Below are 13,548 nucleotides of genomic sequence, written 5' to 3' on the forward strand. Positions count from 1 at the left end.
CTGGGCATGCAACAGCCTCCAAGTGCTGGGGAAATACCACCATTAAGGAGCAGACCTCAATCAGACCCAGAGGAGTTCCCTCATCCATGGATGGGATGGAGGTGAGGTGCACATTCTAGAGGATCTCTTAGTTTCCTAAGGCCGTAAGGCTGTAGACACTCAAGGGCAACTTGCTTGATAAAACACCTTTTATTGCCTTCCTTCCCTGTCTTTGCTCCCTTCCCCTTTCTCTTACAGTGTCTCCTGGGATCACCTTCCAAATAAACGTTGAGGACTCAAATCTTTGTCTCAGGCTCCGCTTCTGGGGGAAGAGAATCTAAGACAGTGTACTTTTTCCTTAGCTTCCTTTTACTTGTACTGTATTGTGGGGCCTGAAAGGGCATCAGGAAGTCTTTGGGCAAATATTGCTGGTAGGTAAAGAGGATGTAAGCAGAGACAAACAAGGTAGCCTAAAGTAGTATAATGAAGGCCTTGATTATAAAGCCTTTCACTAAGGATGTGAAAATATTGCAGAATCTTAAGACTTAGAAATTCCTGACAGACATCATTTAGAATATTAAAAAGTAAAATTGTCGACCGTCTGTTGGAAAATAAGCTAAATATAAAATATATTTTAGGTTAATCCACTTCATATATATGTCTTTTGAAAAAGGTTTCATGCTTTACTTTAATCTTTTAATCTGCAAAGGTTGCCAATTATTTATTAGATGGCTTAGTTGCAAGTTCTCTGTCTCCCCCACTTTAGCCAACATGCTAAACATGGTGGAAGAGAGACAGGATGACTGTAATAAATACCTCATTCAGAAAACAGACAATTGCATTATACATAGTAATCATTGGTCCACGGTAATGATGAAACCCTTTTGGACAGCTGTTATGAAGTCCTGGCAGTGAGGGACGTTCTTTGATTAGAACTCGATTGCTCTCAGAGAGGAACTTCCTTGTCCTCTGTGGTCTCTGGTCCTCCCATCTGGGAGGTTCTTGCTGGTCCATTATGGGACATGGCCACATTTGTAGTGGGTGTTGAGGGCTCTAGAGTTTTTTTGCTGAGTAGTTCCCGTCTGTATGAGTTTGGTGGCTTAAGAGTTGCTCAGCCAAGGGCTTTTAAAAAATAAATAAAAATATATTTTCTATTTTTGCTAGTTTACCAGAAATGATCATTCAGGGGTGTCTGGGTGGCTTAGTCGGTTAAGTGTCTGCCTTCAGCTCAGGTCATGATCTCGGGGTCCTGGGATCAGGCCTGCTTTGGGCTCCCTGCTCAGTGGGGAGCTTGCTTCTCCCTCTCCTGCTCCCCCTGTTTGTGCTCTCTCTCTGTCAAATAAATAAATAAAATCTTAAAAAAAAAAAAAAGAATGATCATTCAGAGAAGGAAAGGAGCCTACATCTAGGCTTAAACTCCAAACCTCACCAAGAGAAGAAAACAAATCCAATAATAATATTACTCCAATCATGAATATTCTCTTTATGTCTAGCAACGTTTATGCCTTGCAGGTGGGAGGGGCAGAGGAAGAAAGGATTAAAGATACAAATTCACAAATAAACATCATTTACATAGATTTATGTAAAATATAGTGTGATATATATTTGGCCAACAAGAGGTTCAAAATTATTTATCAAGATTTTATCATATAGGTAATATGTATAAATAAACATTACCTCCTAAACTTCAAAAATTTCAGAGTAGGTTTTTTTTTTTTTTTAAAGCCACATCAATAAACTAACAAACAAATAAATAGAGACCTAATCAGCAAAAGACTTTTAACTCATAGTTGTTTTGGCAATATAATTTCCTTTAAAATTACTAAGACTTTCATCTCTTTGCTTACACTTAGTTCAATGTGCCAATTGCCACACCTACAATTTTTTGTTAGACATCATTCTTATATCTGATTTATTTCTTTTCTTTTTCATCACAATTTTTTTTTTCCCTCAAGTCAATGACATTTACTTTATGGCCATCAGCCTTGGGTTAAGGGTCTGGCTCAATCTAAACTTTGTCATGTAGTCGTATCTTCAGATCTTTAATGATTCAATTAAAAAAGTCTTATTCTTTAATGTTTGGGATAACCATTTCCAGCTTTTCAAAGACTAACATTTCTGGATGCTTCCTTATTCCCTTTCGTTTTTATGTGTACAGCCAGATATAAAATATATTTTAGAGTATTCCTATGTATACACACACACACACACACACACACACACATTCTATTCATTCTCTATATATTTGTAAAATATTTAATGCTTTACTTTAATCTTTTATTTATATTTATTTATTTATATTTATTTATTTATTTATTTATTTATTTATTTTTTTAAAGATTTTATTTATTTATTTGAGAGAGAGAGAGAATGAGAGACACAGAGCATGAGAAGGAGGAGGGTCAGAGGGAGAAGCAGACTCCCTGCCAAGCAGGGAGCCCGATGCGGGACTCGATCCCGGGACTCCAGGATCATGACCTGAGCCGAAGGCAGTCGCTTAACCAACTGAGCCACCCAGGCGCCCTATTTATTTATTTTTAAGTAAGCTCTATTGCCCAGAGTGGGACTTGACCCAGAGCATGCTCTACCAGCTCAGCCAGCCAGGAGCTCCTGCTTTAATCTTTTAATATGCAAAGACTGACAATTATTTATTAGATGGCTGAATTAGCTGCAAGTCTTTTCTGTGGTCATTTCTTCTTCTAATAGCTTACCAAATAAAGCTACTAATATCTAATGCATGCTAATATAATTCTGTTTTCCAGTCTCTTTTCCCAGAGCCGCAGGCTAGAAGGTGTGTGGTTTGCCTCTCCAAATACCATCAGCATCATTATAACTGAATATTTTCTCACTGCCTAACTTGACAATTCATAAGTCCAGCCTCTGATATTAGTTTCCTAGTTTTCTTCTGCCAGTAACACAGATTTTATATTTTTGGTTACTGCTCACTCTTATTGAAATTTCTCTTTAAGATAACAGTAATTATAGTAGCAAGTAGACTTTGAAATGTAAGTGACTTAATCCAACAAGATGTTTGTTTCTTGCTCATGTAAAACCCAATAGTTAGAAGGGACTGAAGGTTATGTTTTATAAAGTGATCTAGCAACCCACACTAGCAACATTCTTGTTTTAAATATATAATTTTCAAGTCACTGACATCTAGCCAGCAGATAGGGAAGGAAGAATAGATACTTGTTTATGGGAGGGTTTTTTTTTTTTTTCATTTTTTCCCCTCTCTCATTATCTGTATTCATCCTAAGAATCAAAAGCAAGCAAAGTTTGGTCTCATCTGCTCCAAGAATATTTTCTTCCTTCTTAGAATGCACTTTACAGGAGGTTTTTTGTTTTTTTTTTTTAAATTATGTTATGTTAATCACCATACATTACATCATTAGTTTTTGATGTAGTGTTCCATGATTCATTGTTTGCGTGTAACACCCAGTGCTCCATTCAATACATGCCCTCTTTAATATCCATCACCAGGCTAACCCATCCCCCCACCCCCTCCCCTCTAGAACCCTCAGTTTGTTTCTCAGAGTCCATAGTCTCTCATGGTTTGTCTCCCCCTCTGATTTCCCGCCCTTCATTTTTCCCTTCCTACCATCTTCTTTTTTTTAACATATAATGTATTATTTGTTTCAGAGGTATATATCTGTGATTCAACAGTCTTAAACAATTTGCAGCGCTCACCATAGCACATACCCTCCGCAATATCTATCACGCAGCCACCTCATCCCTCCCACCCCACCCCCACTCCAGCAACCCTCAGTTTGTTTCCTGAGATTAAGAATTCCTCATATCAGTGAGATCATATGATACATGTCTTTCTCTGATTGACTTATTTCGCTCAGTATAATACCCTCCAGTTCCATCCACATCATTGCAAATGGCAAGATTTCATTCCTTTTGATGGCTGCATAATATTCCATTGTATATATATACCACATCTTCTTTATCCATTCATCTGTTGATGGACATCTTGGCTCTTTCCATAGTTTGGCTATTGTGGACATTGCTGCTATAAACATTGGGGTGCATGTACCCCTTCAGATCACTACATTTGTATCTTTGGGGTAAATACCCAGTAGTGCAATTGCTGGGTCATATGGTAGCTCTATTTTCAACTTTTTGAGGAACCTCCATACTGTTTTCTAGAGTGGCTGCTCCAGCTTGCATTCTCACCAACAGTGTAGGAGGGTTCCCCTTTCTTACAGGAGGTTTTTATAGTCCAGCTGAGAAGTAGTACAGATTATTTCTGTTATATTGCATTGGCTTGAAATCAGGCACTTGGCCATACCTAACTGTAAGGTAGCTGTGAGCCCAGAAAGACAACATGTAGATTTTGATGAACCCATAACATTATAGTATTCTTTACTACACTGAATGACTAATTATCGTGATTTTTAAAAGTGTCTTTTGCATTAGAGTGCTCTATTATTTATAATTAAGGGCCATGAATATCATACTCCATTAAGAACTATGATTTTCTAATTTCCCACATTATGATATTTAGTCTGAAATAAAATGAATAACTTTAATTTTATGCATGATATAGTAGAACAAAACATGGATCTGAAAATTAAAGATTAAACTTTTATTTGAAATCTGGTACAAGCTGGCTGTTTTATCTTGGGCAATTTATCTTTAAATTTCCTTTTCTTGTTTATACATTGAATGAACTGCACATGGTGAGTGGCTCTCAACATTGACAAAACTTTTATTATCTTTCCTCCCTCCTCCATCATTATTTACAATGTAAGTAATGCTTTATTGGACTGCAATTTTAATTAAAGATACAGATAACTGCCAATATATATCTTCAGACCAGTGTGATTTGCCATTATTATCACAATGACAGACATGACTATTTTGTTAGGATAGATGATGACAGGGTAATTACTTATTCAAGAGGTACTAAATTATATGGCACTGAGTTCATATAGGCAAATTAGTTTCTAGAATTTTTGAGAAATTTTAAGTTAAATAGTGTACATTCTATCAATGATGGTTATCATAATTAAATAATTTTTCCTAATATGATAAAAATATCTAGTTTCGTATTTTGTATTAAGATATGACTATCATGCATTAATTCCTAGGCACACATTGTACATTTCAATATACGGATCCAAATTTCTTATAAATAAGAAAGTTTTCTTGGATTATAGTTTTTAGTGTTTGCCCATTCCATGGTTTTGATTTTCTTCATCAGGACCTCCAATTATACTCATGCTAGGTCTTCTTTGTCCTATGTCTATCTCTCAAATTATTTTTAATCTCTTTACTAAGTTTTTTAAGTTCTTTTTTTCTTTTTTCTATCTTCTATTTTCTGAACATTGCCTCCTGAATTGTCTATTTAGTCTTATATTACTTTCAATTGAGTCTTCATTTCTAAACCTATTACTTTTATTTCTAATTTTTTTATGTGGTCTTTCTGTTCTCATTTCTCATCTTCCTGTTTTTTAGCTGTCACATTTCTGAGTTTTCTTGACTGTGAATTATTTTGTTCTTTAATAGCTTTTGCCATTTAATTAATTCTCTTTTATTTTCTTTGAAAAATTAGGTTACACTAATATGAAAATATGTAACATAATGTATAAAATATGAAAACTCTGCTTTATGGACATATTTTTCTTGTGAGTCTTCATATTATATATTTTTTTCCTTCTCTGTTATTTATGTATTTATTTAATATTATTTATTTTACATATTTACTTAATATGGCAGTGGTCACAATTCTTTTCTGTTGTTCATATTGAAGTGAGTTGGGGATTTCTATACTTCAAAGAAGAGATTTTGTAGTATTTGGCTCTTCTTTTGTACCCCTCTATTCTTGTTGTTGGTGCAGAGTATTAATAAATATGGTTTCTCCATATAGCCAAATTTCCAGTATTTTCTGATTTCTGTCTTGTGCCCTCCACCATTTGTATCTGAATCTTCTCTTCTTTATTCCCTTAGTTTCTGACCTAAGAAATTTATGTTTATTCCAAGAAATTTTACCTCAGTCCAAGGTTCTGTTTTTTTGTTGGGTATTTCTGATATACCCAAGAAGAGTCTTTTAAAACAAAGACCAAAACAAAAGACAAAGAAGAGCATTACATAATGATAAAGAGGTCAATCCAGCAAAAGGATATCACATTTGTAAACAGTTATGCACCCAACATAGGAGCATCTAAATATATAAAGCAAATATTAACAAAAATAAAGGGAGAATTAGACAGCAATAATAGTAGGGAACTTTAATATCCCACTTACATCAATGAATAGATTATCCAAATATAAAATCAATATGGAAACATTGGCTTTAAACAACATATTAGACCCGATGGACTTAATATATACAGAACATTCAACCAGACGGCAGAATATACATTTTTTCAACTACACATGGAATGTTCTCCAGGACAGATCACATGTCAGGCCAAAGAACAAGTCTCAAGAAACTCAAGAAGATTGAAATAATATCAAATATGTTTTCCAACCACAATGGTAGGAAACTAAAGATCAATTACAGGAAGAAACTGAAAAAAAAATACACAAAAATGTGGAGACAGCAACATATTATTAAACAATCAATGGGTCAAAAAAATCAAAGAAGAAATCAAAAATTATTTTCAGACAAATGAAAATGGAGACACAAGCTTCTAAAATCTTTGGGATGCAACAAAAGCAGTCTTAACAGGGAAGTTCAGAGCAATACAGGCTCGACTCAAGAAATAAGAAAAATCTCAAGTAAATAATTTAATCTTATGTATGAGGGAACTAGAAAAAGAAGAACAAACAAAGTCCAAAGTTAGAAGGTAGGAAATAATAAAGATCAGAGTGGAAATAAATAAAATAGACACAATATAAAAGGTCAATGAAATTAAGAGCTGATTCTTTGAAAGGACAAATAAAATTAACAAAATTTTAGCCAGACTCATCAAGAAAAAAAGAGAGATGGCCCAAATAAATAAAGTCAAAAATCAAAGAAGAGAAATTACAGCCAATATTACAGCAATATAAAGGATCATAAGAGAATACTATAAATAGTTACATGCCAACAAATTAGACAACTTAGAAAAAAGGGATAATTTCCTAGAAGTGTGTAATCTTCCAAGATGGAAATCATGAAGAATTAGAAAATCTCAATAAACCAATTACTAGTGATGAAATTGAATCAGTAATCAGAAAGTCCCAACAAACAGAAGTCCACTTTTGGATGGCTTCAGAGGTGAATTCTACCATACATTTAAAAAGGAGTTAATATCTACCCTCCTCAAATTATCCCAAAAAATTGAAGATGAGAGAACACTTCTGAACTTATTTTATGAGGTCAGCAACACCCTGATACCAAGACCAGACAAAGACACTACAAAAAAGGAAAATTCCAGATCAATATCCCTGATGAACAGAGATGCAAAAATCTTCAACAAAATACTAGCAAACCAAATTCAACAACACATTTAAAAGATCATATACCATAACCAAGTGGAATCCATTCTAGGGATTCAAAGATGGTTTGACATCACAAATCAATCAACATGATACACCCCATTAACAAAGTGAAGGATAAAATTCCTATGATCATCTCAATAGAGGCAGAAAAAGCATTTGACAAAATTCAACATCTGTTTATGATTTGAAGTCCAAAGAAGTCAAGAGAGGGAACACACCTCAAAATAATAAAGGTCATATATGACAAACCGACAGCTAACATCTTACTTAATGTTGAAAAGCTGAAAGTGTTTCCTCTAGGATTAGGAACGAGGTGAGGATGCTCACTATTGCTGCTTTTATTCAACATAGTATTGGAAGTCCATATACATACAAGGGAATATTGGTCGTAATAAAGAATGGAATCTTGCCATCTGTGACAACATGGATGGAATTAAATTATATTATGCTAAGTGAAATAAGTATGACAGAGAAAGATAAATATTTTATGATTTACTTATATGTGGAATCGAAAAACCAAAACAAATGAAAAAAAAAAAAAACCCAAAACAGAAAGGAACTCATAGATACAGAAAACAATTTAGTGCTTGCCAAAGGGGATGTGGGTGTGGACAGATAAAATAGGTGAAGGAGATTAAGAGCTACAAACTTCCAGTTATAAAATAAATAAATAGCAGGGATGTAAATTACAGCATAGGGAATAAAGTCAGTAATATTTGAATAATTTTGCATAGTGACAGGGTACCTAGAACTATTGTGATGATCATTTCATAATGTATAAAAATATTAAATGACTATGTTGTATACCTGAAACTAACATAATATTGTATGTCAATTATAATTCAATAAAATACTAGTTAGAAATGTCTGACACTTTCTACTTGGATTTATTTACTTCTAGTTTACACACTGATTAGTAATTAGAGCAAAACTTTGTGCTCAGATTCACTCCACTATATAATTCATTGATTATTTAAACAATTTCTGAGCTAATGAGCTACACCAATTATTGGCCTGGTGCTGGGTATGTAAAGACAATAAAATTTATTTTTGTGTTTGAAGACCCTATAGTCTTATTGAAAAGATAGGCATCACACTTGCAACTTTCAATGGTATCAGCTTTAACAGAGTTATAAAAGAAAATGGAACTGAAGTTAAAAGGATAAAATAACTACATGAAGGGTTCATGACAGCCTTCTTAGAAGAGACGATACTTGAATTGAGTCTTAAAAGGTGAGTAGGTATTTCCAGGTGGTGAATGTAAGAAAGGACCTTCCAGAAGAGATAGCATGCTTATTATTGTGGTAGGTATTATTGTGCTTAGAAAGTGGTGGCGACTTTAGTAAAACTGGAATTTAGAGTTATGTTGGTGACTCAAACAAAGGGGACAAGAGTTTAGATGGCATTAGCAAAGGAATACAAGGCCAGAAGTATGGTGGAAGGGCCTTTGGAGCTAAAATAAGAAATGTGGTCTAATGCTATAAGCAATAGGAGCCAAGAAAGGTTTTAAAGTAAGCAAATGACATGATTAGATTTAATTATTAGGAAAAAAGCCGGTGTCAGTCAACACCTACCAGGTTGAACAGGGGGTTCTGAGACAGGAAGTGGTTCTAAGAACCTAGACAAAGGGTGATAAAGTTCAGAATTAAGCACAAAGGATGGAGCAGAGGCTTGGACTTTGTATTTCTAGCTATTTCTATTACAGATCCCAAAGTAAAAGGCATGTTCAGACTTTAAAATGTTCTTAGAAGGAAACATAAAGTAAAATAATAACATGTGAACTTCATACCAAGATTAAATCCTTTCAATTGAATTTTAGTATTTACCAAAAGAGCATATATTGAATGGTCTCAACTTTTGGTCTGCCAAGTTCTTTTTATGTGATAAGAGTATTCAAGAAAGAAGAATCTTTTTTTCCCCAAAAGAGTGATAATGTCCACTTTAATACTTCCCTAAATATCTCCAACATGAGACAATTGGCATAGACATATCCAGATCTTCTAGAGCCGTCAGTGCTTTTGATGTAAGACAAAAGCAGTCCAATGAAGAAGTATGTCTGTTCCCATAGTGCTCGCCAAAGTCAAGGCTCAGAGCACAAGTTACTGTTATCTCTTTCATGGGTTTTATGTGTTCAAGAATATGATTATAAAAAAGAAAAACAAGCTCTCTGGTAAACCACATTTATAAACCTCTTGGACTGCAAAGTTCACAGCAAGTGTCTTTCTCTTTTGAAGTCAGTGTATTTCTTGAAAACCAGAAGTGTGCAAGGCACAAGCCTGTGGAAGATAGGAAGGAGGGTAAGAAAGCATGTGAGGAGTTCTGAGCCTGGGGCTCATGGCTCGGCAGGGTACATGGATCTTGAAGACTATAGGCAGATTACAGAAGGCCTTCCAACTCTCTGAAATCATGGGAATGATGATGGTGGATGTATGGATTTTTCTGGGGAAAGTGTTAATTGCTTTCATCAGATTCTCCAGGTTTAAAGAGCTGACATTTGAAGGTTTGACTGGACACAATGACAATATGTATCAGTATATGATAAGAACAAAAACAGTGGTTCAAAAAATAAGGTTTTCCTACTTCAGAAGATAGCCATACAATGTTGGGCACGTTTGCCTCTTTGAGCCTCAGGTTTTTTTCCATTACCATGTCCTAGGTTTATTGTGATAATTTTTATAGAACAGTTTGCACAATGCTTGGAAAATGTTTTAATTGCATATTTATGACAAATGTAGATACGACATTTGTTATGCATGTGTATACATAGTGGCTATAAATATAAAACTTAGTGAATTGTTGAGGATCAGTCATATTTCATTTATGATCATCTCTTGGAAGCTGAAGAAAGAAGATCAAGTAGCAAGAATGTTTATGTTCTGCAAGTACTATTTTTAAGAGGGCAAATGTTAGGTTCTGGTGTTAATCACCTATTGCCATGCCATGAATGAAGAGTTTGAGTCAATGACAATCCCCAGTGGCAACCTTTGGAGTGAATGAGTCAAACTGACATGACATGATAAATTAACTAATTTTTGGGAGAATGTACAACCAATAAGGATCAGGCCCTACTTCTGATGATGAGGATTGTAAGAACATTCTTTAAGAAAATCGAACCCTGGTCAAACGAGGGCTGCTTCTTTCATATCTTGCTTGTTTGGTGATCCTGGGAGACTTAACTTGATTATTCAACTTCTCCCAACACAAGTAATTGAAATGTGGGGCAGATGGAGCCCTGCATTAGCAAGCCAGAATCAGAGGGTTTGGTCACTACATGACCTCCTTCACCAACACACCAATCCGAGCAAGGAGGCCAGGCTGCACAAGAATCTTGCTTTAGGACCCAGGCAATTTCTTTGTCCACTGCCCTCCACTGATTAGGCCTCTGGCTCAAGAGCTTGAGTTTTGAAGACTTAATTTAATTGGAGGACCATGATGGGTGTCTATTCTTTCTCCTGGTCTACCTGATCCCTCCATTATTTCCCTGGCTAGCTTACAGGCTACCTAGAAAACTTCATGTCCCTTTTATTTGATTCCCTTGTACTGATGTATGTATATCCTCTCAGACAGGCTTTCCCTTGGACAGAAAAATATTTTGGTAAACCAAAACAAAACAACTTACCCACAAGACAAAGTGATTACTAGTTGGAGATCTGGTTGGAAGATATTAGCCAGCTGTGAAGCAGAAACACATTTTTCTCCATGTTTTTTCATAATAGTATTCATAGTCATATGTAAGTTGGATGGCATGTGGTTAGAGCTGTAAGGAGAGAAAGTGTGCTGTAAGGGAGAGAGCACAGGGCTGTGCAGCAAGGCAGGCTGGGGTTGAGAGCCAGGCCACGGGTTACTAGCTATATCATGGTAGACCATTTACTTCTTAGAAATGTCCTGTCAGTGAAATGTGAATGTGCTGAGCTGAAGGAGAAGATTGACCACAGTTCTGGAAAAAAGCTGGAAAGTGGCCCCACGTTCCTGAAATCTGGTGATGTTGCCCTCACTGATATGGTTCCTGGCAAGCCTATGTGTGTTTAGAGCTTCTCTGACTATCCTCCTCAGGGCCATTTTGCTGTTTGTGACAGGAGACAGACTGTTTCTGTGGGTGTCATCAAAGTGGTGGACAAGAAGGCAGTTGGAGCTGGCAAGATCACCAGGTCTGCCCAGAAAACTCAGAGGCTCTGAGACCTGCCACCCCAGTCTTAATCAGTGGTGGAAGAATGGTCTCAAAGCTGTTTGTGTCAATTTGCCATTTAAGTTTAATAGTAAAAGACTGGTTAATGATAACAATACATTGTAAAACCTTTAGAAGGAAAAGAGAATGTTTGTGGACCATTTGTTGTGTGTGTGTGTGTGTGTGTGTGTGTGGCAGTTTTAAGTTATTAATTTTTTAAAAAAATTTATTTATTTATTTGTCAGAGAGAGTGTGTACACAAGGAATGGCAGGCAGAGGGAGAAGCAGTCTCCCTGCTGAGCAAGGAGCCCGATGCGGGACTCGATCCCAGGACCCTGGGATCATGACATGAGCCAAAGGCAGACCCCTAACCGACTGAACCACCCAGGTGTCCCATTAAGTTATTAATTTTTAAAATCAATACTTTTTTTTTTTAAGATTTTATTTATTTATTTGACAGAGAGAGACACAGCGAGAGAGGGAACACAAGCAGGGGGAGTTGGAGAGGGAGAAGCAGGCTTCCCGTGGGGCAAGGAGCCCGATGGGCTCGATCCTGGGACCCGGGGATCATGACCTGAGCCGAAGGCAGACACTTAATGACTGAGCCACCCAGGCGCCCCTAAAATCAATACTTTTTAATGGAAACAACTTGACCAAAAATCTGTCACATAATTTTGAGACCCATTAAAACAAAAGCTTAATGAGAAAAAAAATTTAAAATGTAAAAGATATAATCGAATTTTGCTCTGGATCACTGTTTTGTTGTTTTTGTTGTTGTTGTTTTTTCCAATGTCCAAGAAACTTTTTAACACCTACTTGACAAAATAAGCAAGTAATCATCTATTTTGGGGATGGAAAAAGAGGAGGTGGGAATGAATGTCTGGCCTAACCTCCTGTTATTTAGGCATGGAAATGATTTGTTTAGTGATTCTGCCACAATCGTAAAACAGCTTTTGCATTGTCTTGGTTTCTCCATGTGTTTTGAAAGAGAATAGTGTACTTAAATCTTGTTTTAATTCTTGGGAATTAAGTGTATATTTGGGGAGGGTGGAAAAGAGGCATTATTGAAAGGAAAATGTTTCTAATATAACTTGGAAGACAACACAGAAAAAAAAGAAAATGAATCAATAATTTTATTTTAGAATTGAAAGGGATTTTAAAGCTCATCTTCCCTCTGTATAGATGAATGAAATGAGTTTAAGTATCTTGTCCATGGAATATCATGCAAACTAAGATGTCCTGACTTCTAGAATAGGGTTTTGCTCTCCTCTAAGTGTTATTATGGGATTACAGTACAGAATGGTCTAATAAATATCATCATGTTGCCATTACTGCTTGTGAGGACTGGTTGTATGTACAAAGTTTAAGTAATACCCGATAATGAAAATCCTAGTGCCCTAAAGTAACTGTTTAATGATGATGCCTTTGCTCTCTTCAGACCAATGAAATAACACACATTTCTAGCTCCATTTAATAAAAGGTCTCCTTGAGGGCACTAAATCCTGCTTTTCTGGAAAAGCTCATCCACCTCACATGGGTAAACAATTCGCTTCTTCACAAATTTTGTTTACTCACAATCCATAAACAGAATAAATCCTGCTTTGTGTTATTGCTGTTATCACAAAATTAGAGTTTACTGGAATGAATGGTGGTAGACTGTTGCTAACACAGGTATCCGTTCTACACAGCTTTCTACAAAGGAGGAACAGGTTGACCAAACATGTTAGATTTATGGTTAATTGACTGTAATTATTTAATTGTGATTACTCTGAATACTTCTGTAGTGATGGAAAGCTAGTAGTCATCATGGATGGTTTAAAAATAAAGAAACCCATTTCATAGTTCATAGGTAAATGTTTCTGAGTTTTAAAAAATTTTATTAGCTAGAAAAATTTGCATTGGCTTCACCTATATTCACCCAAACTATATTCTTTCTACCTTTACTTCATTACCTTCCTCAGCATATTGAC

General features: G+C 35.7%; 1 long non-coding RNA gene across 14 annotated transcripts in view; it reads left to right on the plus strand.

Annotated features, from left to right (window-relative positions):
- LOC118555710 (uncharacterized) overlaps nucleotides 1–13,548 on the plus strand; it is a 332,977-nt gene that overhangs the window by 112,497 nt on the left and 206,932 nt on the right. The gene's annotated exons all lie outside the window — the stretch shown is intronic.

This window comes from Halichoerus grypus, chromosome 9 (genome assembly GCF_964656455.1).
Source record: "Halichoerus grypus chromosome 9, mHalGry1.hap1.1, whole genome shotgun sequence".
Classification (NCBI taxonomy): domain Eukaryota; kingdom Metazoa; phylum Chordata; class Mammalia; order Carnivora; family Phocidae; genus Halichoerus; species Halichoerus grypus.